Genomic DNA, 27,570 nt, shown 5'->3' on the forward strand with positions numbered 1-27,570 from the left:
AAATCCAAAGGGAGCAAACCCAGCTCCACAGTCATGTCTCACTGCTCCTGAGATATGACTGAATGAATGAGAACTCTTTTACAGGCCAGACTGTCCCCTGCATTATCACTGAAGGGCTCTTATACCCCTTCAAATAGAAGATCTGGTCTCTGTCCAGCTCAGCATCTCTGTGCCTGCCAGGTCCAGTCAAAGCATTTACATTTTTGCTGAGGCACCTTGTCGTGCTGGGGGACCAACTGCATTGCCCCCTAAACTGCATTACCAAGGCAGTCTCTGCTCTGGCCTCATCCTTCTTGGTCACCCAGCACACAGCAGATATCACCTCTTCCTTTTGTCTCTCATCCTCCTGCCCAGTTCTCCATGGTGCAGTCAGCCTCCATGGTCCCTGCTGAGCTGTAGCTGCTGTCACAAGCCCCATTTTCAGCAGGAGTATCCATTCTTGTTTTTCCTACACTGGCTTCCCACAGTTTGTTGTGCTGGTGTGCAAGTGCTGGTACTGCTTGGGCACCACAGTGATTATGTCTGATCACTTGTATTAAGCCAGGAACTGTAGAGCCAGGACCAGGGGCCAGGCTCGAGTGGCTTTAAGGAATGGGAGTGTTGTGCTCAGAGGTTGCTGTAAGGGTAAAATGTTGAAGTGTTGCTGATTGGTGTTGCAGGGACTTGTTCACTTTCAGGGAAAACAGGAAAGAAGAAAAGACAAAAGCAGATGATGGAGTGGCAAAGATGAAATGTCATTGTCAGAAACTCACCCTTTGTTTTCCTGAGGTGAGGAAGTGGAAGGGCATTGATGGGGTTGCATTCCTCCTCCTAATCCTCAGCATCCCTGAGTTCAAGGGGCACTGCCAGACCCTTGGCAGCAGAGCAGCTCCAGGAGTGAACCTCAGTCCCCTGATCAACTGTGTGATTATTTGCAATTAGCTGTGTGTAAATCCAGCAGCTGGAGTATGATGGGAGTCACCTGATCCAGCTCTTGAGCAGTTCTCAAAGTATGTGAAGATCACTGCTATGACTAAACCAGGGTGGCTCAAGGATGATGCTGAGGTCACAGGAGCAGCTGTACCAAGCCAGCCCAGCACCCTGTCCCCAGCAAATGGCTGCAGAGAGAAAGAGGCAGTTTAGTTTCATTGAAGCTGTGTTGATGCCCATCTCTGGCAGAAAAAACCAATAGAAGTGGTTCAAGGGAAAACAGAAGGACCAAGCAAATGTGTTGAGAAATTTAAAAAATATCTGTTCTATTGCAGTGATCTATGGCTTAGGGACCTAAGATATCTCAGTGGAATTCACCTTGAGGATGTCCAAAACATATGTGAACCCACGCACATTTACCTTACATACATGAAAAGCTCTCACAGGGAACATCACACATGTAAATACTGTGCAACTCCATAAATTCTGCACTGTATAAAAATAGATCTCATTTTGTTTTTCTTGAAATTGCAGCCTGTTGGTTTTGTGTGAGGCACTCCCATGTTAGAAAAGACTGATGGGTGGTTCCCTCACCTTCTTCCTGTTGTTTGTAATTTATAACCTGCCAGAATAACTTCCTGTCTTTTGGGGGGCTAAAGAGTTCTCTCTATCTGTTTTTTTTTCCACACACAGAAGCCTTTCTGTACCTTTGTTCCCCTTTGTCAGCTTTCTCCATATCTCTCCAGCCATAAAACAATATGCCTTGTCACCTGTCAATAGCACTGTGTAAATGCTAAGTAAGGCCAACATGTGCCAATCATTAAGCTCAAGGGAAATCTTGGGAGGTGTATGTATCCCACTGAGGTGGATTCAGAGCAAACAGACACAGCAGGGACCAGAGTGAGGAAAGTGGAAAATCTGCAGCACCAGAGACTGAGCAAATTTTCATACCTACAGAAACACAACATTCTCAAATAGCTGGTAACAAATGCAATATTCTCTGTAATGAGCACAAACAATTCCTTCTGAATCCCTGGAGGGAGATGTTTGAAACGTTGGAAGGGCTGGACACAACCTTAGAGTAACAAACCACACTTCTGGGTCTCTCTTGAACCAAGCAATGGACACAGCTTGAGCCAAAGAGCTCAGCCACTCTGCAATATCCAGCTGTGAGCAATGTAGTGCAAAGAGTCTGTGCTGGCAGGTACAGAACAATGCAACATTTGTGTGTTGGTTTTAAATTCACAGTGGGTCTGGGTTATGCATGGAAAAGTCTCCAGATATGTGAATTCTGGTGTCACTGTTCACATAATGTGGCAGCCTGGATCCTAACACAAGGTCCTCCTAGATTCTTAGCACAGTCCTTGGAACAGTGACCTTCTTCTTTAATATCCATCACTGAAACATATAGCTACAAAAGGTGACACAAATTATAGCCCTTTTTTTCCCTCCTAGAGCTAGAGGTGACATCTGCTGCTCAGAGTGGTTTTGCAGACCCCATGTGCTGGTGACACCAGAGTTAATGAACTACAGACAAAGCCTTCACAGCCCCTTCCTCTAATACTTTCCCTCAGTTTTCCTGCCCAGCTCTGTGGCTAGCACACACCTTGAGGATGGAGAAGTCCCTGCCTTAACACATTTCAATCCACATCTCCTTCTAGCCAGGAGAGGTCTGTATTGCCTGCTGTGCATGTAGTCAGTGTACATAAGAAGGGAGAAGAATGCAAAATACAGTTCTAGGTCACCTGAGCATTTTAGAGGGGAAAGAGCCTTCTTCAGGTGATACCTTTTCAGCCCTAAAATCACAAGCCAAACAAGATTATAATGTTAAAAAGCAGTTACTGAGTTATTGAATGTCCTTCAGGTGCACTTATGACAGAATGCCCCCATGATGATAAGGTTCTGTCACTTTTATAAGTTTAGCAAATTATAATTGACTAGAATCCCTATTTAGAAATACAGTTAATGAACTAAATCTCCTCTTGGAAGACCCTCACCTTGCTTCTAGCCCCACACTGTTTGTGTCCAAATACATGGGAGAGTGACACAGTCTTGATTCACCAAAGAAGCAAGATTAGAACAGGATTCCAGGAACGTGTTTGTCCAGCAAAATACTGGAGTTAGCTTAAGAAACTATATAACTATACAATAATAGTCTACAGAGCTACAAATGTATGAAAAATACCTAAAAAGTAAAAATCTTCTGGCATAGGAGTGACTCTTCTGACCTGTTGCAGATGTCTCCTCTAGGCAGAGCCCAGCTGTACTGCAGGTGAGACTGCTTCTCTTCATGCATTTGCAAGAGGAGCCCCAAGACCCCTGGTTCAGACAAGGATCCTCATCTCAGAGAACCCCAGTGGACTGACTTCAAGGAAGGCAGAGGAAAAAAGATCACCATTGTGGATGCCTTGCAGAAATCAGACAGCCCAGGGACATGGTTTCTGCTCCTTGGGCCCCAGCCTCACTCCCTTCATATTTCTTCTTTGGCTGCTTCCTTCACCACAATACTGAGATTAGCTAAATCCAAAATTGTGTGGTTGTGTCTCTATGTGATGAATATTGAGACTCAGTGACTAAAGTGTAGGTAGGCACTGTTGCCTTGAAAACGTGCTGCTAAGAAGAAGCTGAAAAATATGAAATACAGGCAGTGAAGTAAAACACAAGCAGTGCTGCAGAAGGAAAGGGACTGTTATCCACAGCTCCCTAGCATCAGATATTGCAAGGTTTAAACCTGGCTTTCAGGAAGATTCCAGAGCCATTTTTATTTGAAGGGCATGAACATTTATAGAGCACTACATATATTAGTGAGGCATGTAAACTCTAGCTAATTAATCTAAGTAACATCATAAAGCAAATGAAGCCATTTATCTCCTCAGAGATAAAGCGGTCAGCAGTTTAAAAAAAAATCAGGTCGTAGTAGAATGGTTATTTAAAAGTGGGAACTTTTACAGTGTTTAATTTATTTCTCCAGAATAAAGAAATTTCCTGACATTCTGCAACAGAGGAGCACAGAATAAAAGGAAATTAATTTGAAAAGCATGTTTTTCCTTCCAGTGTTACACCAACATCAGCCCTTGTTGTCAGAACCATTGTTTTTCATCAGCTGGCATAAGCACCTGGAAAGCTGGAGTCCTAATTCCAGTGATTGCTCCTTCTGCTCTAGTCTTCCTCTTGCATATGCATACAAATGAAGACTTTAAAAATGTGCATAAAATATCCTGATGCTGAAATTGGGTTCAGCTGCTTTACTCCTCCCCCCACTTGCCATGCTTAAGCTAAATGAAGTGATCTTTTCCAGAGCTGAATTCACCCAAGTCCACAATCACTGTCTGAGAACTGGGCATTTATTTTCTTTGCAGCCTACCAGTCTCTCTCCTGAGCTCATGAGCAAGAGCACAAACCAGAGCTGGCTGTGTTAACTGGAGGCTACAGCTCCCACTGCCTTTGCAAACCCACACCTGGCTCTGGCAGAACCTTCCTTAGCTGAATAAAGGTTTTGAGGATGTAGCCATATAAACCAATGTAAATAGTACATAAAAAATAATCTTCATTGTGAAGGAGGAAGTAATGTAATTTTATGAGTGGGAAGGTCAAGGAGTGTTATCTGCGATTACCCATGAGTTTTGTGCTCTCCATTCACATTTGATCCATTTGCTTTGCTATTGACACTGGCTTGGGATAGAGGAAATTCACGTTCAAATCAGATTGCCTGTCAAGATCCTGACAAAGGAAGGAAACGGCCCTTGATTACCAGGGAGCTGATCTGGCATTCCTCACAGAGCTCCCTGTCCCTCAGCAGGGCTTGCTGCCCTTTTGCTGGCTGCTTCAGGTGCTTTAGGCTGGCAGCAGGTGTCTGCTGTGACTCGCTGTTGTCACCATGCTTGGAAAATTTCTACGGCAAAAAGATTCAGAAGGGAGCTCATCATGAATAGCAGCACTGTCCCTGCTGGGTCCTCTTGGTCCCCTCAACCAAAGTATGGTCGGGGTTATTCTTTGTAAAAGAGTTCTCCATCTAGCAGTAGAACACACTGACATACCATGAGATCCATTACACGAGTATATAAATACGTGCAGACACACATGAGATTATGCACCAGGAGTAACCTGCTTACATAATAAAGCTGGAATTTTTTTTAAACACCTCTTTTTCAAAAAGTTATGATAAGGTACTTCATAAAACATGGGAAAAATCCTACAATCTATGATTCTAAAAACTAACAAGTAGAACTAAGAAGAAGGGGAAAATTTGCACAGGATATACAGATAATTTTAAAGTTATTTTATTTTGTAAAGGAGCAATTTAACAGCACTGCTGAGTTGAAGGACATTTACTGACACAGAACCAACTCATGATTACACTCCGTCTCTTCAGGTCAGTTATGCAGAGTTTTCTGTCAAGGGGTCTGAAAGAAAGCTACATTTGTCTCCATTTTCAGATTTATGCCCATAAATCAGAGACTGGAATATGGTCTTCCATATTTGTTCATTAAAGAAGTTACAGGAAGACTAAACTCGTCCCTTGGGATTATTTCTGCTCTTGGTTTAAAAGGCAGCAGCAGGGAATTTTCTGCCAGTGCAGAGACAATCAGGAGCACTGGGCCATCATAAGGATTGAGTGAACAGCCCACCAGGAGAGAGGCTTTGCCCCTGCAAAGGGTCTTCTGGGCTCAGGTCAGATAAACTTTCCCATTGACGTAGGCTCGTGTGTGCCTGCACACACACAGAGCCAGCCAAAGCCTCAGGGACTTTTGCCACCATGCTGTTAATCATTATCCAAGCAGAGCTGTGCTCTTTGAGATCTCTGACCTGTTTTGCAGGCCTGGAGGGGTTTATTGCAGCCAGCACAGCCTTGGCCGGTGTTTGGATTGCGTGCTGACAGGCAGCCAGCTGGCCCCGGGTCAGAGCTCGGCGATACGGAGCGCGCACGGCCGCGCATTTGTTCTTCTTGGGAAAAGGGAACAACTCCTGCTTCCATCGGCCCAGGGGGACTGGGCAGCCCGAAGGACACAGGCTGAGGAGGAAGCAGCCAGGTGGATTTCCCTTGGGTGATAGTGAGGCCATGTGGATGTGGTATCTGCAAGAGCATGGATTCAGGACTGAAAAACAGTCAGGTTAATGGGAGTGGTGCAGGGAGAGACCCTGTCTTCAGTGAACTGAACATGAAATCTCAGCCCCAAATCTCACAGAAAACATTTCTCCTGCAGATCTTTAAGTAATTTTTAAAATTTTCTTTTTCAGGTCTCTGGAAGCTTTTCCTGAGTCTCATGACCTGCTGAAGCCTTGAACTTCAGCAAAAAATTCATTCAAGCTTGAATTAATTCAAGAATTTAAGTGTCGTTCAATTCATGGTCTCCTAAATTGTAGATAATTTAAAACAAAAAGGAGTCAGAACCATTTTGTCAAACATTTTGATTAGCCAGTACCTTGCTGAATCCTGTGTGTCATTTCTGGTTGGTGACTCTCAGGGTAGGCATCTGCTTCCAATCTCGTGAAAGCATCACATTAAAAAAATCCATAAACAAGTGGAATTATGAATTCAAACTCAGTAGCCTTGGTACTAAAAATACACTAGATACTCTTCAAAGATCCCTTCCACAGCAAACCATCCTATGGGTCCATGAGTCTACAATAAGTACATGATTATGCAGTCACTGGGGGAAGTTTCTTCCTTAAAGGGCATAAATGAAGAAAATGATTCCTTCTTTTCAGTAACAAAAACACTTTAAAATCCCCTGCACCAATTCTAAGGAATGACACCAGACACGTTACATAGGAGACAGATCAATGGAATTTTTCTGGTTAAGGAGGCTGAGCCCTTGCTGAAAAGTGTGCTGCAATCAGGATGGAATTTTTTCCTCTTCAAACCATGGAAAGGTGTGATTTTCATGGGACCAGGAAAGGGCTGCATTAGTGGGTTTTTTTGGTCATGTATGAAAGACCAGTACAATTTTGAGCTTCCCCTGCTGGCTCACCAGTTCAAACCCCTGCACTTTGCAGAAACAACAGTTCTGTGCAGGAACTTGAAACTAATGGGACAAGGAGGGCTGCATACTATTGACAAAAGTCTTTTCACCACTTACAGCCAGCTCTCTGGGTGCATATTCCCAAAATCCTTTGAAATTTGGGGACTGAATTACTTTGGTTGCACATATCTGCCATCTTCTTTGGCTTTACTCAGGAGTTTACAGTGAGCAAATTTTACTCATTAGGGATAAAGATCATAATTCCCTTGTAGTTCTTTCTGTTCAATTCTACCAAATAAATCACAGGCAGTAATCTTTAAGGTATAAAATGTATATGTTCAGCAAAGGGCTATTTTTGTGTAGTCACTAAGTTACAAAGGCACTTTGTGCCCAGGAAAGAACAGTTATTGGGAGTTGTTTTATGAATGCAAGAACAAAGCTCTCTTCCAGCAGCTCTCTGCTCTATGGTTTCTCCGGTGCCTAAGAAAAGGCAGCATGTGACCAGTGGGGACACAAAGGTACAAAAATCTTCCCCAGCTGTCCCTGGAGCTGTCTTTAGATCTTGAAGAGAGAGCTTCTTGATGAGTGGGACAAGGGTATTAGTGTGCACCAAAGGTGTTGACTGCCATGTGGTCTCTGTGGATTGTGTTTTTGGGGTCATCCTGAAGGCTAGAAGATGATTTACACTGTGCTGGACATCTGAGGGTGTAGGTGAAGCAGATTTGCTCTTCTCTTGATACAGATCTGTGAGGAGGCAATGATGCAACTGATGACTTTTGTTAGTGGAGGGCATAGTGCAGAAGAACACAAATGAGAAGTGTAGGAGTGGGAAAGTTAGAAAGAGAGAAAAAGAAACAGGAAAGCATAAAGGTTAAGTTTAGTAGCAGTTTTCTTAGAATGGGGATGAAGAAATGAAGAACAGACAGCAGTCTCCAGCTCTCTGATTTATAGGACTCATATAAACCCTCAGTCACACAGCACTTTCATTTTCCAGAAGTCTCAGTCCTGGTGCAGCAGACACCTGTGCTGTGGCTGCATAGGCTCATGCAGGATGCCTCTTGTGCCTGGTGCAGGGTGCAGCCCACTGGACCCCTCTGCAGACTCAGCACTGTCAGAACCATTCTTTGTATTGTGGTCAAAAGACAAGCTGCAGGCAAGTCTAGTCCAGAATTTGGACCTATTTAAATTAAGTTTTCCAATCAGCTTGCTCTCTGCAGTTCTCTGTGTATGTGTTGTCACTCAGGTGCACAGGATTTTTCATGCAGGTAGTTTAATATGATGCTATATTCCCACATCCTAATTATCTCCCCTGTGGACATCCCTGGTTGGAGTTGTGTAGTTAGGAGCAGGAGTCCTTCTCATTACTTTAGCTGACTCAAATCCTTTCAAGAACAAGCCCTGGAACAGCAATTCCATGACCTACAGTCACCTTTAGAGTGCCAAGGCTCACTAACAGGCCACCCATGCAGGGCTTGGGCAGGGGTGTGCACAAAATGCCACCCGTGGTGTTGCATTTTCCATAAACTGCCACACAGAAGTAAGAGCATTGCCCATATCTGAGTGGCATTACATGAAATGCAAACACTTAAAACATCTTTTTATTTCCTGAAATACACAACCTGGAACAGCAGCAGAACAAGTTCACACAATTAGGAGGTACCAAAAAGTGACAGTAGTTGATCAATCAACTGACTAATTGCATCTGACTGCAGCAAGTAGAGATTCTTCTGTCCTGTGTTTGCTTGCAATGAAGCAAGAAAGAGAACTGGGTTGCTTAAATGGCCCGGAGCACAGGCTACCCAACACAATCAATTGCTTCACTCAGTCACCCTGGCTGATGATGGGAAAACACAAAGTGCTCCCTGGTAGCCCTGGAACCTTTAGCTGTGAGGCTGCCTGCAAAGAAATGCTCAAGATAACAAGCATTTTGTATTTTTGATATATTTCTAAAATGTAACTGCTATTTTATCACCTAATCAAGCTATATAGTAGTATTTTATTGCCAAATCTGAAATTTATTACATCTGCTTTGTGGTTATACACCAGTGTTGAATTAGTGCTTTATTACTATAAGCAACTGATAACACTTACCCAATTAAGGTATCTTTGTATCTATCTCTATTTGGAACTGCTCCGACACCAAGTTCTTGTCAGTACTGAACAATTGTTATTAGTGACTGAAACAGGACTAAATTAACAGCTAGAGGAGTTGTGATTGCACCACTAAACTCCTAAGTAGTTTGATTAGTAAATAATACAGTAATACCAATTAAATATAACAGCTGCTTATCTCATGGAGATTATAAAATAAATACATAGTTGTAAATATATCTTGTTATGGTACAGTATAGTTTGCATGATTTAAAATACTTTCAAGAAATAATTAAGCTTTCTATGAAGCCAGCCATCAGAAAAAAAACCAGTGGCCTGTGCCTCAACATTGTGAGAACATCATCACAAAAAACATAAGCAAGTAAAAGGAAAATATAAGACAGGTGATTTAGGAGGTTTATTTTGTGATTCTAAGTTCTAAGTAGTATTTCATGTTCTATTTTATATCTTTAAAAAAAACAACAAAAAACCACAATCAAAGATGGCAAAATATGCATGAAAATGGTGGCCTCATGGCAGAAGGATTTGATCTTGCTGCTAACCAGGGCTTTGAGTTGCAAAGATAGGCTGTATTTTGACATTGACCTTCCACTGCTTTCAGAAAATCAAGGGTTTAAATCCTCTGTATAAATAACAGGACTGCTATACCTGCTTCTAGCTGCAGTTTCCTTTTCCAACTGCAACTCCTAGGCCAAAATTATTCCAAAGAACAAGAAATATCCCATTGAGTGATCAAATGGTCCCCGGTGTGGAGTTGCTCCTTAGCTTGTAGCTCAGGAAGATCATGGAGCTGCTGAGGACCCTGCTGCAGAAGGAAACACAAGTCATTGCACAGCATTGGAGCATGGCCCCATTCCTGAGCTTTGCATGTCTCATGGGGATACTGGAGGCACCCTATTTTCTATTAGGGATTTAGTCTTCTGGAAAAAAATGTCAAGGAGTACAGAGAAGACACAAGGCAGATCAATTTGATTTTCTAATAAAGGAAGTGAGGCAGAGACTGTGACATGAGTCACAGTTGCAGTAACTGGGGAATGTGAGAGCAGAATGTGGGTTTCATTATTTTGGTTAAAATTTTCTTCTATTTTCCCTTCCTCAGTTGTAATTTTATTCAGTTGCTTTCCTCCTCACCCAGGACTGGCAAATGGAAAAGCAAATGATGAAGGCCAGTGCCTGCCACTAAAATCCAGCAGGCAGCAGGGCTGGTGAAAATTCCCTACTCCCAGCATTTATGGCAGGGTGCAATCAGTGGCTGGTGTTTGCTGTAGAGACAAAGGAGCTTTGGAGTTAGAGGGAAGGTCTTCCCCAAGAAGCTGCTGACTCCTGAAACCTGATGTCCTGTTCCTTATCAGGCTGGTTTATGACAGGTTCCATAAATGTTTTATGAGACCCTGCTGACTGCATGGCTGAGCTGGGTGGTGGCAGCTGCCTCCAACTTTGTGCGTTATTCACAAAAGATCAAAGACCAGATTTACCACCCTGATAAGATCAGATGGATAAGAATCCTGAACTGACTTTTTCCCTGTTTCCTGCATGAACAAACACATTGCAGGATTTATTGGTGGAGGCTCAGTCCTGAAGACCTTGTTTAGCCAAAATTCCTGCCAATTTCTACACCCCTTCCCCTAGGCTTGGTGGAAATTGAAATGGGCAGTAAAGTTTGAAACCCTTGTCTCACTACAAGGTGAGCCACCACTTTGACTGAAAACCCTTATTCCAAGAGTGCCTGGATAGTGGGACCTTAAGGGGATCATTGGTCTTGATGGGGTCAGGTTGACAGGATCACAATGCATTGCCAATTTCCCAGCTGTGCATAAGGCCTCCCTCCTCATGCAGCAGAGCTCTGTCTCACTTCCATCTCATTCCTCCAGGATGGGATCTGCTGGCCACCAGCTGAGACCAGTGGATGCAGCAACTGAGAACACAGGCTGCATGATAGAGGCCAGCCAAGCCTGTCACACACAAAGTATCTGAGTTTAGCATTTAACTTTCTAACAGCCAGTGCCCTGGGAAGGTCCTGGGGTTGGTCTTAGCCAGGGTTTGAGGCAGTGCTTGTCCTACAAAAGATGTCTCTCCTAGCACTGTCAGCCCAGCTGGCACTGTGGTCCCAGGACATAAAGGCTGCAAGGTGAGAGGGCCACTCAGCATGGTCAGAAGCACATGACCTCCCAGATTTAGGGTGTCAGACATGCTAGCAAGCTAAAGAAAGTGGGTGATGAGGCAGGACTGCAGTATGTTTCAAACAGAATTGCAGGTCCTGTTACTATTTTTTGCTGTAAACTCTCTATGTAATTGTAAAAACAATGCATCTCTCTTTTCCAAGCCTGGAAAGAGAAATATTTTTAGTTTCTTGTCAGGGCATTATTTCATTATTAGTCAAAAAACATTTTGAGACAGCTAAAAATAAGATACTGTGGAAACACTGGGCTCAGTCATTCTGTGTTTGTTGATTTTTTTAAACAGAGGAGCAGAACACTGTCTTTGAATGACACAGGCCATGCCTGTGCCATGACGTTTGTTTCCTGGGAAACTTGACTACTGACTCAAAAAATGTTCAATAAAAGGGCTTAGTGAGAATAAAGTATTACAGAAATAGCCTTCAGAGCCACTTTGACCAGCAGAAGAGATGGGTCAAGAAATTGACTTGCCCACAGCACTTAAATACAGGCAAGAGTACAAAATAAAGAGAGGTGAAGTAGGATTGAAATTCTCATCACCATGTGCTCAGAGCTAGATCCTGTCCCGAATTGGATTCTTCACTTCCAGACACACCCAGCATGAGACACACTGGTGTTCCTCTATTTGGAGAGCAGGAAAAGACTATCTGAACTCACTGGGAAAGATTTAGAGTTTTTCATTCTGCTGTGTCAGAAACAGTTGGCTAAACAAGGGATTCTCCCAGCCTTGAAACATGCAATTTGCTGGGAGCTGCCGTCTGGTTTGAGTGTTACATTTTCTTCAGTCTCACTGAAAATCTAAGTCTAAAAAGAGTGCAAGTTTAAGCATTTTGCTTAAGAAGCAAAGAAGCTTGCTTTCCAGAACTCAAAGGAAGACACTTATTTTAAAAAGTAGGGCTAATTGACTATGAAATAGCCCATCAAGAGGAGGTGGCTGGATTTACCCCACTATTGTGGAAGCATAAGTAACTCCACAAAGTTATGGAGACCACAGGTCCATTAATACAACATCAAATTACAGAATGTGGAGAAGCAGTTGCTGGTGGCTAAGAAAGGAGCTGAGAAAGTTACAAAGAAGAATACCTTGTTTGAAATATTTCACGTTGCTCACAACTCATCTCCAGGCAATGCTGATCTTTGCCAGCAGAGCAGGAGGACAGGCAGCAGAGCCAGCACAGAGGCAGCAGCACTGTCTTTTATAGCCAACATGGGCAGGTGGACACGGATCTTTATCTTTTTTGAATTTGTTTTCTAAACATTATCCACTCTGATTGCCCTTCACAAATTTCACTCCAAAACTTCAGAGTAATTGGCTTTTACAATGCAGTAAAAAAAGATATTAACTGGTTTGGGGATTGACTAGACAACCATTTACATCACTCTTTTATCAATATTGCCATAATTTGACACTTCTGAATGGAGGAGGATTGTAAAGCGCCTGCAGACCCTGTAAAACATGTTAAATGGAGATTAGTCTTACTGCTTAGTTTAAGCCTAGTGAAAGATAATTAAATTGACTGATGCAGCTGTAAATCTCACTTTTATCAAATCCTGGCTCTCTCCGTCCTTATGATTTTACAGCATCATTAATGTTGTTGTGACAATATCATTAATCTCCTCCTGCTGTTCAGAGAATGAAAGGCAACCAGCAAACACTATAAAAACCTGTTCTCTCCTCACTAGTGTTATCTTTTCTCCCTTCTTGGCTCTCACACAACTTAGACGCATTTCATTCATGAGGCGATTTCATAAGCTGAAAATTAATTGTAAATATACCATATAGTTTCTTTCACTATGGTTTGTGTAAAGTGGTTTTATTAGTTTTGGGGTTTTAGAGGATTTTTTCTTTGTCAAACAAAAGGGATTAGAAATAATTCCTCAGTGTTCTTCAGAGTTTTGTTTTGGCCATTTTTCCATGCAACTCTTTGTAACAACACAAAAGATCAATAGGCCTCTAAGTGAAGGTACACTGCTGTTTTGAAAATCCTGGGAATTCCACCTTAAGTGATCAGTTTCAATTTTTTCTCAACTTATTAGACAGGGAAGATTGACTTTTTTCCACTTCTGGTTTCCTAGGGAGGACTGTGATTGAACTGGGCATGGGGAGGAGATGAACAGCCTGTATGGGGAGCCTGTAGCATAGTAACACCATGTAAGCCATTCTGATGTAGTAACTGGAGCTGTTCAGCCTGCAGCAGCTTTGCACATCCCTCCCTGGTGCAGTGGCTGCTGGGGACATCTCTCACTCCCTTTTTGCTCTGCCTGAACTAAGACACCTCTGCCCAAGGCATCTCTGTTTCTCACAGTGTCTATTCTGCACACTGCTGTACCTCAGCATCTCCATGAAATTATTCCATCTTTCTTTTCTCCTCTTTATGACTGCATATGAACTGTATAGCCTGAATAATAAAGCCTTTTAATTTCCAAACTAATTTTCTTTCCAGGGGAAGGACACTTGCCTTCCCAAGGCACCGTGGGTCATGCACCTTGAGTTGATCAGGGCACACAGAATCTCCTCTCTTGATATGAGATAGACAAAATAATCCCACCTCAAACAGGAGGAGACTTTAGATAAGTGAAGTTCAGATAATCTCACTGTCTGTCTTCCCCGAGGTCAGCTGGCTCAGCAGGGCTTTATTCATATTGTTTTACCTAGGATATTTACCCGCAACCCAGGATTAAATCCCTTCAAAGCCAGATTTCTAATTGGGCACTTCACTTAAGGTGGTGGATCCCACATGGCTGAAATTTTGTGGCATCCTCCTGGAAATGAAACAAACAGCAACCCCCTAACAATCTGAATATTGTTGGGCTTCTCCCAACAAGGTCTCAGCTGGCTGCTTTCTCTGTCTGTCTGTATTTTCCTGCTTGATTCAAGGTTTGAGGCTGTCCCTTAGGACTAACATAAAACCAGAATTGTGCTGCACTTGGCTGAAGTCAATGGAACAAATTTACTACTTTAGCTCATTGTTTATGGGGGAGAGAGTTTATGTAAAAAATATTTCAGAGTTCATAATCTGGCATTTAAGTTACAGTTAAGCTGTAATACTAAATATAGTGCTTTAATCATCAGCAGCTATAATTTCACTCCAGTACTTCTTTAAATTCTTTGGTTTGAAAGTCCAGAAGATAAGGAGTACTTCTTAGTAATGCAGATAGGCAGAGAGCATGGAGTTCACCCAGACACTGTTTCTCCAGCCTGGGCTGTGCTTACCTTTTCAGGTCTCAGATAACTGGGAGGAAAAAATTCCATATCAACTCTTTCAAACCCTTGAGGCTTGCCCCTCTGCAAAGATCTAGGGCAACACCAGCATCTCTTTTCTATGTCAGCCCCATAGATAAACAGCCATGGGAGTTCAGGGGTGATCCCTAAGTTCTGCAAAGGGGAGGATGTGATGAGGAGGGTACAATAGGTAGCTGTGGTATAAAGGAGTGGTGGGAGTAAAAGCATAGATTAGTTTGGGTATGACGTGTTAGGCTGAGCTATTCTTATAAAAGGTTGTGTATAAAGAACTGGTGCAGCATCACCTTGAGTCCTGTCTGCAGTTCTGAACACCACAATACAAAAAGAGGGTGTCCAAAGGAGGGCAGTGGGGATGTTGGAGGGTCTGGAGGGGAAACTGCATAAGGAGCTGCTGAGGTTACCTGGTCTGTTCATCTTGGAGAAGAGGATACTGAGGAGAGACCTCATTACCTTCTGCAACTTCCTCAGCAGGGGAAGAGAAGGGGCAGGCAACAATTTCTTCATTCTCATGAACAGTGACAGGACTTGAGAAAATGGCCTGAAGTTATGTCAGGGGAGGTTTAGGTTGGATATCAAGAAAAGGTTTTTCACCCAGAGGTTGGGCACTGGAACAGCTCCCCAGGGAAGTGGTCACAGCACCAGCCTGACAGAGCCCAAGAAGCATTTAGACAATGCTCTCAGGCACATGGTGTGACTCTTGGGGTGTCCTGTGCAGGGCCAGGAGTTGGACTCGGTGATTCTGAAGGGTCTTATGGGTAACATATAGTGAGTCCTGTCCAGCAAAGAAATTATCAGAAAAGAGAAATCTGTGTGATCAAAACACTAAGATGACTGTGCAGGATTCCTGCATTCGGTGAGGGAAGCTCACTACTTCCTGCTCCCTGCCAGGGATTTTGGTCCTGCAGAGAGGCCCTGACTCCTGTTCCCTTGGGCAGAAGGGAAGGGACATCACGTGGGGCAGGTCAGCACAGCAGGAGAAGGGGTTTTCCGAGTTATGGATGGCCTCTTGCTATTCAGAGCTGTCCCCCAACGCCTGGAGAAACTGTCCAGCAGAGCACCATGCCTGCCTTGTTCCAGGGCACCATGACCTAAAAAATTTTCTCAGGCAGGTCAGCAGGTGCAGGTGCTTAAAAGTCCAAGGGCAGAGTTTTGCCAAAGTTCATTTCTTTATGGCACACAAAGTTCTGCCGCCACATCCGGGCGGCTCCCCTGCACACAAGTGCCAGGCCTGGGCTGTCCTAGCTCAGGGTGGAGCATTTGTGCCCCAGCAAAACATTGCATTTTTCAAAACCTGCTATAAAACAAGCTCCCAGATGCATCTCTGGGTCCATCAAATGGCACAGTCAATGCTCAGAGTTGTAGTCATGGAGCAGCTGGAGGGCCTCCAATATTTGATCCCAAACTAATGGCACAGATTATCTGGAAACATAAATAGCAGAAGATACTGAGTGTTGTTAGTCCTCAATAAAAGGTGCACATAATTTGAGTCTAATTATATTTAGTTCAAGTTGCTTCCTAATGATTAGCATTTGAAAGAGATGTCAATAATTTTCACTTTCTTTAAATGAAATAGGGTGATAGGCTTTTATAGAAGTATAAAGATATCAGCTGGGAAATCTATGGCCATCAATGGCTTTAGTTTTCTCCCTTTATCTATTGGTATAGCTCTAATTTGACACATGCCTGTTGAGGAAGCTTGTAAAGCAACTGCCGACCCTGTTAAATTTAGATTAGTCTTACAGCTCACTTAAAGCCAGTAAAGTGATAATTAAATCCACTCTTGAGCTGTAAACTCCAGAGTATCTGGAAATAGCTCTATTCCTGCCACTGGCAATGTGACTTCATTAGAATTTATGCTGTTCCCTGCTGCAGGGACCCTCCAGTCATGGAAGGGAGGGACCCTGATCTGTCTGACCACACTGCCCAGATCCTGCAGCCTCCTCTGGCCCATGCAGGCCTGTGAAACATTGCTTCATTGCTGCCACAAGGTGCTTCCAAACCTTGGCACAAGGCTGATAACACGATACTTATCTCTAAATTCAAACCAGAGGTTACAATGTGGGTCAAAGCCATTCAGTTTATCAGAGAGAAAAGATAGCCCTGCCCTGCTGTCGTGGCAGACAACAAATAATTTTTTGGTTTCCTTTCTTGGCTTCTACTTTGGCATTAGACATTTGGGAACTGAAGCTCTCAGATTTAGGCTGAGGTTTTGTTGTGTCTCTGCTGATCTTTGCAGCAGGAGAGAGCCCAAATGCCCCATTGCTTTGGTTACCCATGAGCCACATGTGCCACAGCCCCATGGGGACAGCACAGGGCTCAGCCATGGGTAAGAAGAGGAACTGGAAGAGAGCGTTGCAGTCTGTCTTTCCCTCTTAATGACCAGTTTCTTGGGTCATTTCATTCTGTCTCTGTACCCTGGCATCCACCCATGGATTAGGAAATACAGGGGAAGACAGTCTCCTCTCAGCAGAGCCTTACTATGCATTGCTTGGTTTGGAAGGATGCCTGCCACTGCTTGTTGCTTTGGTAGGGGAAGAGATCTAAAATACCCCAAAACTGCCTTCACATGTATTGAAAGGAAAGAACTGCACATCAAAAAAGTCATGCAGAGGAGAACAGGTTTCAGGTTTGATCACTGTAACTCAGCAGAAGGCTTATGACGAAAAAAGTTTTGAAACACATTCAATGTACTTTGCCGTCTCAGTTAAAGTTTTGTCAGATTTTTTTTTAATTTCAATTTTTTTCCAGGCAAAAACTGGATCATATCTTCTGAGAAGTTACTGCAGACACTTGTCTGTCCTTACTCCCCTCATCCACCGCTAACAATATCTGCTAGAGCAGGAGGCAGGTGGAGTTTGGGGCTGAATCCAAATAACATTTATTTTCTAAATTTATTGAGAAAGTGGCTGAGTAGTGCCCACCTTTGGTTTGATGGCAGCTTGGTGGGAATTCCCCGTGTTACATCCCTGCCCTGCCTGGATGTGAGAGGGTAGCTTTGTCCCAAAGCATCTACATGGGAGGAACAGTTCAATTTTCAATGAAACCCCCTAAAGGGTTATCGGTGGAAGCCCAGGGCAGGGAGGGAGGGATCGCCTCCGGCAGCATCCAGCGCTGCGGGAGCCGCGCCTGGCCGCGGTTTGGTGCTGCCACCCGCCGGCCTTCTGCATTGCGAGCTATTCTCCCTTTGGGCTCATTAGACCGCAGTTCAAAGGAGGACAAACCCTGGCAGGACTTCATGTCCCTTGCCAGGGCAGTGGAAGCTGCCACCTCCCAGTCACCAGGATGGCATCTGTCATTCCTATCTGCCCAGATGAAACAGTGTTCCTTCTGTGTGTCAGGGGCCTCATGGTGAAACCCTTTGTCTTGACCTTGTCCTTCCACTGCTGTCTCTTTGCAGCCCCACAATTCCCAGCTTCTGCCTTCAGCCCTCCTGGCACCTGTCTCATCTTCAGCTGTGACCATTAGAGACAAAAGCAGAGAATGCAAAACACCCCACAGAGAGACATTGAAAATGAGAAGTGGGAGCACAGTAAGACATGAGTGCTCTCTTAAAGTAACCAAGAATTAGACACTGTCCCGTGCTATTTGAAGATATAATAAAATTTAATGCATAGCCTTTCAAGAGTTACCAGTGCATCTCCTCTTGACTACCTTCAAAAGCACTTTTTAAATATTGAAAATCCCTCTGAGCCTTCACTATGAAACTTTAATGGAGACAGATTCTCTGAGCCTGCTGAAAGGATTTCTCTGCAGCATATATTGGTTAATTTACTGAGCCTCTTTCTCCCCAGCATCTTTTTTCTCTCTCTCTCCCTTAAGTGCCAGTTCTGCTCTTTGTTTCATTTTTCATTTCTTCTTCACTTTTGAACCTGAATTAAACTTTCTAACCATCTTTCCCCCCCCCCACCCATTTTATTTTAAGTTTTTGGGGGATTTTTTTTTCACCTTTTTCCCCTTTGGCTTCCACTTTAAATTACCTCTTTTATTTAACTTTAGATGAGGTCTTTTTCTCTGTATCCTTCTAGGTTTCCATGTTTCCTCTGACAACAAATTTCGTCAGTAATTGAATGCGTTAAAATGACCGTAACAATCCATTCTCTTCCAGATCACTGAGCTCAGGAGAACACCCAGCTGCTCAGAAAATGTGACCAAACATTGGATGAACATAGGTTAAGAAGAAAGTCTTCCAGATGCTGATAATCTTCCTGGATCCCCTTGAGTGACAGTCTTCATACCAGTGGTCAGACATCTCATCTGAATTTAGGGGATTGCAATATGGCATCTCTTTCTGAAGGACTTGTCTGACACCTTTATAACTAAAGGAAAGAAAAAGGCACTCTGGGGTATAATTCACTGGACAGAATTTAAATACCTGTTTGGATGTCAGGCCATCTTCTTTTGTGTTCTATCTGACCTGTCCCATAGAGCCTTAAGCAATAACTGGGTTTTTGTGATGTGATCACTTACTTCTTGTGGCATTTTCTTTGAATACAGAGATTATTCAGCATCTTTCTTGAGCTGGACATTAGGCATGAACACAACATCCAGATAGTTCTTGTAACAAACAGGTTCCCACATTGTTGGTATGATGATTGGGAAATGGTGTGTTATGGTGTGGTGTGTGCAAATCTTGTCACTGGACCATGCTGCAGTGTGTGGACCTCAGGTGCCATTAACAGTGTCCTGTGTCCTACAGCACTGCAGCAGCTGGGAATGACCATCTTAGAGGATAAGAAGAGTTCTAGTGGTCAAATATCTTTTATTCTGAAAATGTACCTATAATTAAAAAAAAAACCAAAAAAGAAAAAAACAACAGAATCATGCAGCAGTTCAACTTCAGTGTTGTCTGTGTTCCCCTTGAGGACAATTTTCACAAAAAAGATTGCTAGTTCTGGTGAAATAAACGGCAATTACCTACTGCCCAAATTTTGCTTTTAAGAGACTCAGTTCCTGACCATCCTCACTGAAATTGTCCCCAAGACCAGGGAGGGGGCTGTGGTGGGTTGACCTAACCAGCAGCCAAACACCACACATCTGCAGGGTCTCCCCTCTGCCACATCATGGGAAGACAGCAGGATGAAGGCACCCAGATAAAGGTGGTTTGGTAGGTTAAGCAGAAACTTCACACTCAAATAAAGCAAAAAGAAAAATTTGTTCACTTTATCCCTTCAGCAACTGATGTTTTTCCACCTCCTGGAAACCAGGGCTTCAGCAGATGCAAAGGTTAGTTGAGGAGACACGTGCCGTAACCACCAATGTCACCCCTTTCTCCTCCTTCCCTTGAGCTGTTACTGCAGCACGTGTTGCTGTAAGGCAGGAAATAACTCTTTGGCCAGCCTGGCTCAGTTGTCCTGGCTGTGCTCCCTCTCAGCTTCTTGCCAACCTTCAGCCTACTTGCTGGTGGGGCAGAGTGGGAAAAATAAAAAATGAAATGTTGCACAAGTGCTGCTCAGCAACAGCCAAAACACTGGTGTGTTATCAGCCCTGTCCTAGTCACAAATCAAAAACTCAGCAGTGTCTGGGCTGCTGTGGTGGAAATGACCTGTTTCCCAGCCAAGCCCAGCACAGGGAGTCAGCTAGGTGGTTCAGCACGCAGGTAAGCATCTGCAGCTGACCTGTTCTCTGAACTCCCACGACAGTTTGGGGTGTCTCCAGGGGCTCAGCTGGCATGTGGAGGCTCACCAGCCCTGCAGCCACCACTCCCCAAGAGGTGAGGTCTCTGTAGGTCCTGTCATGTGTCTGCCAGTCCCAAAACAGTGCCTTGGAAGTCTCTGGAAGTAAAAGGATAGTGCCACCACACACCTACATCTCCTCTCATGTTGATTCCCCTGCAGGGGCAGCTACACAAGGACCAAGGGATGGATCCTTCTGGGTACTCAGTCCAGGGTGGTCCTGTCATCATCACATGCCTGATAGGAAGCAGCTGGCATTACCTAGGGGACAGGTGCAATAAATTGCTCTTAGACCCCACTACATCTTTTATGTCCTGCTCCCTGCCCATTGTATACTAATTTCCAAGCATTCCAAACTACTGTGGTTGATATATTAATTTTTTCAAGGGTTTGGTATTATTTTACAAAACATATATTGTATCATAAATCCTTTTGCCTTCTTATTTTAAAACTCCAGTAATTTAACCTTCCACTTTGTCATTCAAAAAGTAACAATTCTGTTCAGCATCCTCACCATTCATGCCCACCATTATCCATCCATACAAAATGTTATGTCTTTAGGCTCTTATATCTAGCTAACAAATAAAGGTACTATCACCTTTCTGGACCAATGCTTCACTTTCCTGTATCAGCACAATCAGACTCAGTTAATTGATGCCAAACACATCTCTCAGATATATATTGCTCCTGACAGCATTTCTAGCAGGCTAAGAAGTGTTTCTACATGATCACAGCCTGGACATTTTGCTGGTGGATAAGCATGCTGCAGAGTTGGTGTTTAGTTGTTTCATCAGCTCTGAAAAGTCTTAGACTGGAAAACCAAACTTGTTGGAGGTGCTGTGAAGGCACAAAATAAATCCCTCATCTTCCTCAGCTAACAAAGCTCCAGATCTGAAACAGCTGTGGCTATTTCAGCCCTGAAATAATTTCACAGTTTCACTGAGCACTGGAGCTGCCACATGGCTTCATTTCTCATTGACTCTTTGGAGCCAACAGATACAATACCAATCAACTAAGGAGTAGGGGTGAAAATGAATGAAGTTGAGAAAAGAAATTGAGTGTTTGACCTGTTTTCAATGGTCTGGACCTTGAGGAATAAACATCAGGGTTTCTTCTGATATTTGCTTCACTGTCAGAAAGACAGCTGGGAAGGAAGAGGCTCTACCTCAGAGGGAAAAAATTCTGTCATTGTATAAAAAAGTGAAGCTTCAATCCACAGAAACAATTCCTGGAGCCCTGGGAACAGATGGATATAAAATACATGAAATACCATCTGAAAACTCTTGATGGTGATTCAAAAATAATACTTTGAGAAATAATTAGTAACAAACCAGTATATCAGATCTTTATTACATTGGCTGGCCCATTTTATGATCCAAGCACTAACACTGTAAGAAATTTCTTCATGCAGACAAATTCCATGTGTTCCCAGACATGCAATCAGGTACATGTAGGAAGAGTTTGGTGGAAATTCATGTCGTTCCTCTAGGAGTCACTCCACTGAATTGACTGTGAAAGAGCTTCCTCCAGGGAAACCAGTCCTTCTTAGTGTCAGTGCTCCTAGAAAAGCCTGTTTAGATATTAAGGCTTTGCATATGTATAAATGTCTGTACTATTTCTCCAACTCTTAATCACAGTACTAAACACTCGAACAGATCTGGTTTGTGCTGTATCACTGTGTCTGGATTCTCTATAAGAATGACTTCATGACATGGGAATAGGACTGTAAGAAGACATCTAAAAATATATATCTCTAAAATAGCAATTAAAACATAAATGAGCAATCCAGAACCTTCCTTAAGGGACATAAGGAATTTCCAGATGCCTTTCCCTGCAACTCAGATTGCCTCAAAGGATTTTGAAATTAAAATGCTAATAATAACAGTGAAGAAAGCTACTTACTGCAGAATATAAAATCACTAATAATAACCTGAGCTCTGAGTTAAGTAACGTTGTTAATAAGGTAAAAACATCAGCAGACATAATTTTAAAAAAATTCTTTCATATTGAAAAAGACAGATAAACCATATGAGTTATGCAAATTTATTTCTTAACCTGTTCCCCAGGGACACCAGTTTCTTCTGATTTCCTTGCAGAAATCATCTTCATTCACAGTCTGCCTCAAGAACAGTCTCAAGAACAGATGATGACGCTGCCTAGAAGATGGCTGGACAGGGCAACATGTCTCCAGTGCTACTTGCAAATTTATAGGCAAAATGCCATCTTCCTGGGACATGAGGTGATGTTCTGCCTTGTGGGCATGAATCATAGAACCATTTAGGTTGGAAAAGACCTATAAGATCACTGAGTCCAACCAATAACCCAGCACTGCCAGGTCCACCACTAATCCATGTCCCAAAGTGCCACATCCACATAACTTTTAAATACCTCTAGGGATGGTGACCTTTATAACTTCCCTGGGCAGCCTGTTCCAATACTTGACAACTCTTTCAGGACAGAAGTCTTTCCTAATACCCAATCTAAACCTCCCCTGGTGTAACTTCAGGTTACTTTATCTTGTTTCATTGCCAAGAGCCCATGAAGAACACATGTGACAGAATGTGTTAACGGACAGGAAAATGCTTGTCCTTAGCTTCAATATGAGCCAACCTCCCCCTGGACTTCTGCTGAGTCAGTTCCTGTGGTCTCTTGTGTACCTACATAGTGGTTAGTCTTATAGATGTCTTTGGGAAATTGCCACATCCATGAAAAGTTATCACATTTTATGTGTAATAACGTTTATGCCAGAAGGACAGCTAAGGTTGAAATGTTCAAGTATTCAGAAGTTAGGAAATGCCAAAAGTCAGACTGCATGAAAAGAGGTCAGTCTGGCCCTATGGTACAGCTGGACCAGAAGTGATCCTCTGTGTTTAAAGGTCTGGGTCTGATATGATCTTCTTGTATTTCAGAGTTCTAAGGCATTTTAAAGGCCAAACGGTATTTAGGAATTATCAAAATGTATATTTTAATTTTAAAATGCATCATCTTCATAAATTCTTAATAATAGATTAACTTGCCTCTAGAAAAAAAAAAACAAACACTGAAGAGATGCAATGGATGGATACTGTCCCTCTACTGCATCTTACAGAAGTGATGGTTGACTTTTTACAGAACTCAGTGTAACTGAAAAGTACATGTCCTCTGTATTCTCTTGTTCTGTTATTTTCTATTTGTAGCTTCCTAACTTTTAGAAAGAAAACCTGAATAACTCCACGTCTTTTCTCCCCACAAGCTGCTATTATTTTTATTTTTCCTATGGTTATGCTTTTCTGATAAAGTTCTTAATCACATTCAAATGGTTACTGAAGCAAGCGAACAAAGTTTTAAGTAAAACCAAGTGTTTTCTTATCATCCCCTGGATACCTAATCTATACCTGGTCTAATACCTGAATATCCTTGTCTAGCACAGAAAAGTCCTAGTGACCAGCCAGCCAAGAATTTGCAACTTCTGAGTTTAGGAAGGAGTTAACAAGAGGGTTTATCTTTGCCATTAAATGATTCCCTTTTCCTGCTCTGTTGTGTTCTCACCACCACGTCGCCCAGGCTTGCTTTGAGGTTTGAAGCCCATGGTGGTGAGAAGTGCTGCCTGCAGCTCCCTCTGGAGCTCCTGCCTGGGCAGCAGCTGTGCACAGAGAGTGGGCATTGCAAGGCAGTGGGGAAAGCACTGCTGCTGCTCAGGGAAGAACCTGGGAACCCTTTTAAAGCCACATGTGTTCAATCTCCTGTGCTTATCAGGAGACTTGAGGAACCAGTTATCTTTTCTTCACCTGTGGCCACCAGCCATAGCCTAGGGCAGAGGCAGGAAATGGAGTGGCATTTTAAAAATAGCGATTGGTATTTGACAAGTCAAAGTACGCCCTCTTTCCAGAGGAGACAGGTCTGTTCCTCGTATTTCATGTGTAGAAATGAAACACAAACTATGATTAAAAAAAATGCAGCTTCTGCCAATTTTCATGTACTTGAAAGAAGCTGTCTCAAAATAGAGGGGAAAAAACTCTCATGGTTTTTAACTTCCTGGGTTTTTTTGTTTTCCTTTTTGCTTGCAAGAGCTATTGAACTCTTTCATGTTTGCTTCTAAAAAGAATAAAATTGTAATGCTGCTCAGACAGCATGTTATCTCTAGCCAATCCCTCTGCATTGAACTGAACTCCAGGCATCAGAGAGGCTCCCCATGGTGGGGCTGATTGAACAACTCCAAGAGTGATGGAGTGATTCCCACTATATATTATGGAAACAGATCAAGCTTGCCACATACAAATAATTCCTGATACTAGAAACCTTATCTTTTCAGATCATCACCTGTAGCTCAACAAAGTTACAGATCTTTTTCTGCTCCTGTGGTTTCGCAACAGTGGTAAATAACAGAGATGGATATTTCTTCCATCAAGGATCTTCTTTGAACTGAAACAAATTCAAGAACAGACTGTTGAATTTGAAATTGTTCTTCGTTGTCCTTTCATGACAGCAAGTAACACCTTGATATGGAAATGCCTCCCCATCTGTGCCATCCCCCAGCTCATGCTGGGATGCTAATGAACCTTCCAATGAAAGGTGTCCCTGCCCATGGCAGGGGAGTTGGAACTAGATGAACTTAAGGTCCCTTTCAACTCAAAGCATTCTCATTCTGTGATTCTGTGGTAATACACATTTCATTTTCCTCCAGAGTCTTCTAAATTTCTTGCATACACTCCTGTAGAAGTTCTTACTTTTAATATTTTAGTCTAAATTGTCCTCCAAGGTCTTAGATTTTTTTTCCTCCCTCATTCTGTGTACACCTTTCAGACTGATATTGCAACCTCTGCCACCCCCACATGTATAAAATTACTCCATGAGGTAATTTTGCTTGTGTAGCTGGACAAATAGGATCTCCCCCTTACTGCAATGCAGTTGGGGTGGAAGTTGTCTTGCTGGTCTTCAGCCTCTGACAGTGGCTGAGTTGTCACTCTCGGCTTCCTTCAGAGGCAGTGACCCTTTTTTTTGCCCTTCTACTGGATGTGCTGTAAAAGTGCCAGCTTCTTTCCATAACTATGAAGGGAGCTTATGAAAGGAGCACAGAAAAATCACTGCTCTGCCACATATGGGGACCACCCACCACCAAGAAAGCTGGGGAAGGCTACCTGCACACCCCAGCTCCACATTTGATGCTGTCTTATCCTCATTTTCAGGAGTATCCCACCCTCCCTAATTTCTTCCAAGTATCTCTGTGAGGGTGAGGTCCTCCAGCATGCAAAGCCAAAGGAGGATGATGCAAAGGAACCTTAAGAGGGTACACAAATTAAGTTCCAGAAGAAGAAACAAACTACACACCAGAGCAAAAGCAGGCTGCCAGCCCATTCTCTCCTGCCCTGGCTCTGGAGTAAAAGTGGGTAAGCATGTTCTCCTCACTTTCCCACCATAAAGACCCAGTTCCCATGTAAGGCACCACTGTTGTCTGGATAAAGTGGGTTGATAAGGTTTGATAATACTTTTTTACACAACCACTTCTCTTGAAAGCATGTGTGACTTTCATGCAGATTTTTAAACCAGGATCAGCCACTTTTAAAAATCAGTGTTGATTTTTTTAGTACATCTGCAATCAGCTCTGGTTTGCATTATTTTGTCACCATCCTGATCCCAACCTTCTTGTCAGTAGTTATTATTGCTACATAAGCAGTAGCAACCTAACCTGCTCTCATTCTGTTTGCAATCAGGAGGATGTCTTGCTCTGCCTAGGATCCATCCAGTTCCCACAGGAATTAGTCCCTCAGAAAACAGGCCACTCTGGAGTTGGTAAGAACAGCTGCTATCATTATTGCAGGAGCTCCTCTCCTGCAAGCATTTGGCTAGGACCAATCTACACTGCAGCCTTGTGGGGTTTGACTCTACATTTTCATTTCTCCACCAAATCCCAGGTGGTTTTCAGCCCGTTTGTGTGTGTTCCTCACCTCATTTTACAGCAGCAATCCTTGATGTAAGCACACAGCCATGCTTCTGTTCTTCCCCCATTCCCCCTGAGGGACATGCCACTGTCCATGGAGTAGGCAGTGGCCCGAGTGCTGGGCAGGGTTGGTGCAAAACTTCCTTCAGTGGGTTTAACTCACAGAGATACAAGCACTGCACTGGACAGCTGCAGGGGTCTGGGATCACACACACACACACACACACATCCCAATCCATTTTTCTAATTCTGTAATAATTCAGTCTGAATCGAAATTGCAGCAAGTCCAGACCAGTTCTGTCTCAGACAGCAGCCAGAACTGAGAAAAACCATGCCAGGCAGTAAAATAAGAACTTTGCTATGAAAGAGAAAGGTAAACAGAATGCAATATGAAAACACATCAAGTTTCATTACAACAGGCCATTCACTTAACAGTTGGACTCGATGATCCTTGTGGGTCTCTTCCAACTGTGATGAATGAAATAATAAAGGTTCTAAACAGAGATTGGCTTTTTTCCTAAACTGCCTTTATCTCAAGCACTTCAAAGATTCTGCCACTAGATGTAGCAAAAGCTCTCTTAAAAGTTGCCTCAAATACTCAGCTGTATTTCTTCTTCTAAGGGAAGAAAATGGACTAAAGCTCAACAAGTAATATAAGCATGACCTCAAATTAGGATCAAAAATGTCTGGAAGAAACAGAACCCATGGCAAGCAACATCAGGTAGGTTCTCTCTATCAGAAAACCCAGATGTGAATGGCATTGGATTATCATGCTTGGAAAACTCTCTGCACACCAAATTCTGCTCAGCCTTCTTTGGAGTAATCCTAAGTGTTTAATAAAAGTGCAAATGGGAGCTAGCAAAGGGGAGTTCAACACTCACAGGGGTAGGTAGCTGAAATTCCAGGGAAATTGGGAAGTGCAGGGTGTAGTAGTCTTGTATTTCTCTTATTTGAACTGCACTATACTTCGGAAGCAGGTATTTTTAGATCCCAAAAATGCAAGAATCAAGTGTAATAAGCCAATGTAATAAAATAATAAACCAATGTAATAAATGTAATAAAATAAGATAATGTGGTTCGTTTTTATTTACTTAGAGGGTTAAACTCAGAGCTTAAACAGAATGGATTGGTGTGGGCAGAAAGACCCCTAAATATCAAAAGTATTTTTTTCTTCTGTTAGAAAATATATCTGGAAAATTAAAGCACCACAAGTTAAGAGTACAGTTAAGGAGACACTTAGAACAAGCTTTGCCACATCTGAATTCAACATTTTACCAAGCAGAAGAAAACAAAAGATGATCTTTGCTCTTTACCTGCACATGTCGACCTGGTTCTGCCCATGGCTTGGCCAGATCACCTTCATTTTTTCGTTATGCTAAATTTGCCCAAAAGCAAAGTATATATGGGGCTTAAAAGAACTTGCTCCAATTTATGCACTCCAGCTTGGTGAGATTTTATTTGAAAGCAAATAATCCTAATTAAACATGTAACTCTGCAGTCCCTGCTTACCTTGCTCACTTGGTGCCATGCAGGTCACAGTGAGGGGACAAGCTGCTTTCTGCTTGTAAAATGGGTG

This window comes from Erithacus rubecula (assembly GCF_903797595.1).
Source record: "Erithacus rubecula genome assembly, chromosome: 1".
NCBI lineage: Eukaryota > Metazoa > Chordata > Aves > Passeriformes > Muscicapidae > Erithacus > Erithacus rubecula.